Source organism: Lactuca virosa, chromosome 1, assembly GCF_052849685.1.
Source record: "Lactuca virosa cultivar CGN04683 chromosome 1, Lactuca_virosa_CGN04683_v6, whole genome shotgun sequence".
Classification (NCBI taxonomy): domain Eukaryota; kingdom Viridiplantae; phylum Streptophyta; class Magnoliopsida; order Asterales; family Asteraceae; genus Lactuca; species Lactuca virosa.
This window is the reverse complement of record NC_136426.1, coordinates 96,653,059-96,661,704: the sequence shown is the minus strand read 5'-3', so window position 1 is coordinate 96,661,704 and position 8,646 is coordinate 96,653,059.

Genomic DNA, 8,646 nt, shown 5'->3' with positions numbered 1-8,646 from the left:
TGCCTCCGAGTCTACAACATGAGTCTGGAATGCCCTACTCGACCCTCAGCACATGTCTGGAATGCTCCCGATATTACACCAATCTTGTTGACATTACATCATTCACCCAACACCATGGGCCTAAAGATACTCACCTCATTACATCGCCTTGAAGGGACCTAAACAACTTCCCTCTCAATGCCAATCGAGCACAACAATGCCAAAATCTTACCACATAGAATTCCTTTCAAATAACAAGCTGCTACCAATGCAAAACCCTACGAAAGCATGGTCTCACACGACCCGAGAATAGGATAAACGGTCGTACTCTTGATCCAGTTCAAAGGCTATAACCCAAAAAGAACCATGCGCATAATTCGAACCAATTGCTCCAATGCTATCTTGTCCAGCTCATATATACCCCTCTCGGCAATATATAATGAATTTACCACAATGCCCATTTTTAGGGAACCCATAACCTCATCCAAAAGGGAAGAAATACCATATTTCTATTGAAACGACAACTCAATCAATAACTGAAGACATCCTCAGATCAGTCGAAACAAGATCCCATACTTGATTAAGACTGAACAGATTCCACAAATATGTAACTAGCTCGAGAAGACTTCCAAGGTTATCATGAATGCAACCAAAACCTGAGCCCGCTACGAACTAAAATTCCACACCACCATTAAGGGTAAACATGCCCAGAGACCAAAGGGGCATAAAACATAGTGAACTTGATCATAGGTTGACACGTATATTGAACTTCAACTGTCACAACTTGAACTTTCGGAGAACCTCCATTGAATGATGAACGAAAAGACCAACGATCGAGACTGCATTGATAACTAACCCAATACACCGCTTGCGCAATACCCCTGACTTGACCAAGTATTAAACTGAAATCCCACATACCTGCATCACAAACCCCTATGAACCATTCTTCCAAAACCACAAACTCCAACAGATCAATGATCCTCCAAACAAAACATCTAGGTCTCCCCCACTTAGGGTTCGAACTACCACCCACTGGTGTTGCGAACAAACCATATCTTAAATCGGCTTAACCAGGTACAACCACCCCTGACTCATGGAGTGTAAAACATGCGCGGGATGATCTTCCAGATAAGGATAAAACAAATCCTAAGATAATCCTGAATTTCAGCTAAAGACCTCTGAAATTTTCCAATCATGCAAATGCTTAAGCAAATACCGACTTACAATCCAAAACAAACCCTCCTTGCCTGGAACCCCAACCATCTATCTGGTACCTGTCCTGCCTATAACCCAAGAACACGAACCCTTGATTGCATCACAAAGCATCCATACCACATCCATCCACCTGCATACTTTCACGATGACATATTGTTGCCAAACACCGCGGCCAACATACCCCATGTTGGGTTTACATCCCAACTCTGACATTCACAAGCCTGCTCACTCCTTCTCCGAACTCGGAAAACTAAAAGGGCATAATCCTTGCCGTATATAGCAACAATAAAATCCATCAATCCACCACTCAATTTACAGTTGCAATTCCCAATCCGATCATAACAATCATTTCCTTCTTGAGTCCCACGACTCAATGTACGACCTTGAGCAAAACCCTCGAGACCTCAAAAGCAATAAACTTATCGAGGTCTGAACCAATCAACCCACACCGCTATCACCACTGCGGCTCAAAACAATTACTAGACCTATCCTTATGCTTGAGCATCCATAACCAAAAGGTTGACCGATATGGGACCACTACCATGAATCATGGTATCAAACCATGCTATATATCCCAACGAGCCCTTAGAACCCCCCGAAAGTTTCCTCGATTCGAGTATGGATTATTTGCTTCCATTAGTACGGTCCTAATACTACCTTCCACACCTATCCATACTTTCCTCAAGAATCATCTTGGGTCCTCTAAGACCTATTCATAAAATACTCTTGAAACCTGCTCAATAGCGAAACAACCGCACTAAAATACTCTCTAGGCCTTCCTAGGATTCCCCACCTCCCCTGCCATCATCTTCCTAGGGGCTCCGATCAATGCCAACCAACCACTTCATGAATAAATTTACATGTAACAAAACTTAAATAATCTTTCGACTTAAGGACCCAACCCTACAACGGTTAGACTCAAACGAGAGCTGAGCAATAGGGCCAAATCCTTCACTCTAGGACTATTTAACCACCATAGCATGTAACATAATGTATTCATTTGATAGTTAGCTCCCATTAATGTGAGTCCCACAAATGACAAAGCAAGCAACATTCGAGCAGTAGAGTCGACCGGCACTAAAACACAATAAAATTAGACAGATCCGCATACAAAATCCTCGATCTCTATCTCCCAACATCATGAATGCACCTTCGCCCTACCCTCACTCTCTCAAGAGTAGTTAATAATGTTGACCTGCCATATACTGCACCCACTCATGAAACTTCCACCAACCCTGCAGCACTCGTGTATGCTTATCATACATAACATTGGATCCTATAGACAGTCGAATACTTTATTCTACCCTAAGCCCTTCATCAAACAAGAATAGGAAATAAGGCTAAACCAAACATTCTCAGGCTATAGAATCTTAGTTATGTACAACTATGCTGCATACACTAAGTAACTACAGTAATGATGCCAATTTCATATAAGAAAGAAACCTAGGCAATCAGGCATCATATAATCAGGCAATTCTATCATAAAATTTCTGAAAATCCTTAGCCTATCACTAGCATGCTTTTCTAACATATCACAATATCAAATAATAGTGTGGTAATTTGGGGTCTACTTACTTGCTTCGGCTGATAGTACACATCGCATCCTTTCTTAATTATTTTTAAAACAATTTTGAAAATCATTTTTAAAACCTTTGTATTTCCTTAGATTGATACTGGATTCACACGAGTGTTCCTCCAGTTCACTCAAACCAAGGATCTGATACCAACTTTTAACATCCCAAAAATTTCAACAAATTTAAACTTTTCAAAACAACCTATTTACTAATAAAAGTGTTTACAAATCATTGTTTCCAAAACATGATTTAAAATCAGAGTCTCCCAAGATCCAATCACTTGTAAAACCTAGGATTTGTACGGTTACGCCTTCGCCTTGCCATGGTCCTCTGAAGAACCCGAAACCATAAACAAAACTGTAAGCACGGAGCTTAGTGAGTTCCTCCAAAGTACCAACACACAACAAATAACATATTCAAATAACAACATGTATTGGGTCCACATCTAAAGATTGGATTACCTCTGAGCCCATAGTATGAGTCTGGCTTGCCTATCGGGCCCACAACTCATATCTGGCTTGCTCTGGAGCCCACAACATAAATCTGGTTTGCCCTCGGGGCCCACAACTTATGTATGGCTTGCTCCCTGACCCAATTAGTCATCGGACTGGAATACCAATGTTCAACCCTCAGTACGAGTTTAGCATACCAACCGGTCCTCAGCTCGTATCTGGAATACTACCAATCCCTCAGTATGAGTCTGGCATGCCCTACCCGGTCCTCAGCTCATATGTGGAATGCTCCAATACCCTCAAGCCCTCAGTATGAGTCTGGCATACCACCTGGTCCTCATCTCGTATCTGGAATGCATCTGAGCCCTCAGTATGAGTCTGGCATACCACCCGGTCCGCAGCTCATATTTGGAATGCTCCAGGGTTTGTTGGCTACAACACGAAGCAGTACAACCTCAACCCAACACAATATGTCTACAAATAACAACATATACAAATAATCATGCAAAGAGAGTCATAGGTAGTCCTACAGATCTACCATACTAGCATATCAATAACTAGCATAATCATGCATATCTATTCCATACTCAACATATCAGTGAATATCAGGATATCAAACCAATGGTTCGGCCTTGGTGCCTTCGACCCGTAAATACAGTGAGCAAAACTCACCTCGATCCGTTGATAATCAAATAACTACTCGGACCGCCGAACCGGATAACCTCGCGCCAACTCTAGAAGATAAATCAAGGTGAACAAAGTCCAGATCTACAAGCTCCAATGCAACCAACACTTCTCCAAGATGTTCCTTCTTCTCCAAGGTGCACCATGCATACTCCAAAGCACTCAAAACACCTTTTTTTAGCACACAAGGCTCAACCAGGGTTAGGGTATCATGGAAGGGGTGTTGGACGGGTGGAGGTTGGGAATGGAGTGGGTTTGGGGGAGTTAAGGAGCTTAAATAGGGCTCAAAACAAGAAAATAGGGTTTGGGAACTGAGTGTGTTCACCCAGAGTACTCAAGGTGCCTCAGTACATCCAACATACGCCTCTTTGTACGCCCAACATACTCAACACAACCCAAAACTGACAAAACTTCAAACGGGGAAAACCTCTTCGTTCTAACTCCGATTTTGACGTTCGTTATATCCACGTAAAGGTAACGAGCAGCTCTAAACTTCTATCAACTCATCCTTTCCTTAAAAATTTCCGAACAAAAATCTAAAATTCATAAAAGCCCGAACTGACACTTTATCGAAATACCACTTGGTGCCAAAACACAGATCGAACTCCCAGATCATCCAAATTACATTACCTACACCCAAATGGGTCTAATCTCTTTTCCTCAAAGGCCCTAAGCCTGATGATACTCAGTCTTTGGGTCACCACCCCCACCTAGGAAACGATTCGGAACAAGGCGTTACAGATTTGGCCTTATTTCATGTTCCTTTTCTAGTTGTGGTCCTAGGGTAGAATATTTTATTCGATAGTCTATTTGATCCTATATTGTATATAATTTTCATTCATAAGGCAACCGAAAGTGAGAGTAGAAGTTCCTAGCATGGTAGTAGCAAGTGAGTGTAGGATGCCTTTGTTTGATTTATGGCTTGGAGTGTTACTGCACGAATGCTGCTTGCTTTGTGCTTTGTGGAACTCTCAGTGATGTGGGTTAACTATTTAATGAATATGTTAAGCCACATGTTGCAAAGGTTAAATAATCTCAAAGTGATGGATTTGAATCTATTGCGCATCTCTTGTCTGATTCCAACCATTGTAGGGTTGAGTCTTTTACTCAAAGGATTATCTAAGCTTTGTTGCATGTGATTGTATTCATGAAGTGGTTAGTTGAAATTATTGGGAGTTTATCAGAAGCTGATGGTAGGGTGAGGTTGGGAACCTAGGAGATACTAGGAAGTGCTTTAGCGGGTTTGGGCTACGTTATTTAGCAGGTACTTGTGGTACCGATTTGAGAAGGTGAATTGGAGGATTCGGGATAACTCTTGAGGAAAGTATGGGTACGTGTAGAAGGTAGTATTGAGACCGTACTACTGAAGGCACAGGATCCATACTCGAATCAAGGGGAGTCACGGAGAATATAGGAAGCCTATGGGAAGAGGATTCTTTGCGTATGTTCCAATTATTTTATGGTTGATTTTTAGTATGGTGATGAGAACTTATGGAGGAGGTTTAGGCTCAGGTGCTGGCATTGAACCGATGGATGAGTAGACGTGGGACCTCATCTCGTCGAAGATCACCCGCAACATTTTGGAGCAGACTCCTGTGATATTTGGTTCAGTCAAGGAAGGGATTATGGAGATTTTGGATGAGCGCCTGGGCATGTTACGCACAGAGATTTTGGCTATTTTGGGGGCTCACTCTTTCCTTCCACAAGTTTCGTGCTTGTGGAGCTCCCGATTTCTTTGGGGGAGAAGGATCCCATTGCTAGTAGGAGGTGGTTTGCGGACATGGTGAGGGCTTTTCGGTCGAGGGTCAGATTTCTTCTTGTCTTCTGAAAGACAGAGCCAAGATTGGTGGGAGGATTTGGACTTCACTGTGGGAGGCAATGCCATGGAGACGATGAATCAGGAGGAGTGTGTGACCCGGTTTAGGGAAAATTTTGCACCAGCTATCGAGGTGCAGCAGTTAGGGATGGAGTTTCAGGACCTTCGCCAGATGAATGAGACTGTGGCAGAGATCACTGCCAACTTTAGGGAGACGGCTCTTTTGGTTTCGCAGTATGCCATAGACGAGGAAATGAAGAAGACAAGCTATCATGATATGTTGTAAGGTGGTATAAGAGAGTTTGTCAGCTTTTAAGCTTGTCAGACTTTGTAGGACATGATAGCTAGAGCCCGAGAACGGGAGATTGATTTGGAGCACCTCAGGAAGAGGAAACCAAAGCAGGTGCAGACAGTTGGGGATCCTGCGAAGAGACCCAAGACTTTTGATCAGCGAGTGAGAGACCAACAAGGTCGAGTACAGTGCAGCACGTGCGGGAAGCAGCACGATGGAGTTTGTCAATTTAGGGGTTTGGGTTGCTATAAGTGTGGAAGGCTTGGTTAGGTCAGTAGAGATTGTCCCCGGGGGACGATTCTGTTATGTTTACACTGCAACCAGGTGGGCCACGACAAGGCCGACTGTCCGATGTTGTGGGGTGGAACAGTGTATGTACCTACTCCAGTTACTTTGAGGATCACTAATGGTCACGAGGACAGAGTGGATGTTCCCATGGTGAGGAGTCGAGCATTACAGTCATGGGCTGAGGAGATCTGAGTTCCACCAGCTGACGTCGCAAATATTTTATTTTGAGAATCTTCATATCCCATTTTGCATACCGAATGTCGTGCTTAGAAGATATTCGGGTGAGCCAGTTTTGGATGTCGATGTGGGAAGCATCGACCACCGTCAGAGCAAGCTTTAAGTGAGAGAAGACCAACAACCGGTTCAATCTTTGGTGGTATCAACAAGGAACTCAAGGAATCCGCAAGGTGTGCATGTTGGGTTTGAATGCAGGAATTGTAGGGGTCATTTGGGAATACGAGGGAATGAGGAATTGGTTTGATCATGGGTGTAAGATCGGTAGTTATCAAGTTCATACCTTCAAAGTGTGGTCAGTTGCAGGTTTGCATGGGAATTACTCTAGTTCAAGTAGCTCATTGAATTGGTTGGGTACCCGTTTCGATAGTTGAGATTTTATTCTTCGTCATCCGATAAATTCACCGAGGACTTATAGTGGATTCAGTGGAAAGTGCTCGGGAATATTGAGCTCATTGAGATTTCAGGTAGTGTTCATTCAATTTTGGCAGGTGTGTGCTCGCTAAGATTGGCTAGTAATGGAACGCTAGTACTTGTGGGCTCAGGTTGCCGGCAGCTTCGAGTAGTCAGGTTGCGAGATAGATTAGAAATCTATGAATTTTGTGGTTGGAAGAGCGCAGTTGAATCCAAGTGGGGGAGAACCGATTGGACTATGGGATTGCACAAGGAATGAGATTTCAGGTTACCTTGCACGTTAGTGGTGGCGCATGGAGGGTATCTGATTAGTTTCAGGTGGAGGGCTTGTGTTAGAGTCGCTTTGCCTGTTCTTGTCTGTTGAAGGCTTTAGGGTTCGAAGCATAACCCAAACACCTTATTGGGTATAGTCGGATGAGGTTTCAACTTCTGATGATTATGGTTAGTATGATAGATGCACGGTAAGACCGTGGGTGGGTCCATAGCAGTGTAGAAGTGTTGTAAGGTTGCGGGGTGACCGTAGCATTCACTAGGTTGGCATGTAGTGTGGAAGGGTTGTAAGACTGTGGGGTGGCAGTAGTATTCACTAGGTTTGGCAGGTAGTGATAAAAGTGTTGTAAGACTGCAGGGTGGCCGTTGTATTCACTAGGTTAGCAGGTAGTGATAGAAGTGTTGTAAGACTACGGGGTGGTCGTAGCATTCACTAGGTTGGCAGGTTAGAGGTGTTGTGAGACTGTGGGAAGGCCCCAACATTCGTGGGATCAAGGAAGGATGTGGTCCATATGGGGTCGGTCGTGATGTAAGACTACAATTGGATGTGTAGCATTAATTTAGAGAAAAGTAAGCTACATTGCATCAGTGTGATGGTTGGTTATGATGTCCCTAGTTCGAACAGGAGGGCTGTTGAAGCCTTATATATAATTAGGTTAGGGTAGCTTGGCCAGACAAACACTTGGATAGAGTCTTGTGGTACAGTCGCTTGAAAGGATTTCGGTTCCAGTGGCCGATCGGGAATCTGACGCTTCAGATAATTGGTAGATCAGCTCGGAGCTCAAAAGATCTTGGATAGATCAAAAATGCGAATGTTCGTCAGCAGGATAATTTACGGTCGTAAGGATTTTTGTTCAGATCAGATTACGAAGTGTATCCATATTGGTTGTGTGATTTAGAATAGTTTTGTATGTTAGGAAGTCAGATAAGGTATTATATTCCTGGTTTTGAGCTGAGTAGTGATGGTTGTCATTTATCAGTTAAGGTCAGCGGAAGCAAGGATTCATCCATCGTCAGTATGTGAGTTTTGATTAGGATAGGTTCGATCATTGGAAGGCCATCGTATGTTAGGGTTGAATTTTATCAGGGATCTGGTAGGTGTTCGGGGTGTATATGTTTTTGAGTATCTGTAAATTTGATTAGGCCGGATAGGTTTGTTCGGTTCGGGTTGTGAAGTTGAGTCATTGTGGGGAACAGTTTTGATTGGTTCCGTCTCTCTTGGAGTGTATAACGCCCATAGATCCGGGCTAGTCAATTTATAGACGATACTCGTCAAAAATGACTTTTTGATAGAAGAGTGTTTAGAATAAATAATCTTAACCAAGTTGTAGTATATGTCACAAGGTTTCCGTACATATAAAGAACGCTGAAATCCAAGTTATAACGAAGAAGTTATGACCTGTCGAAGTTTCGCGACAGATTCGGCAC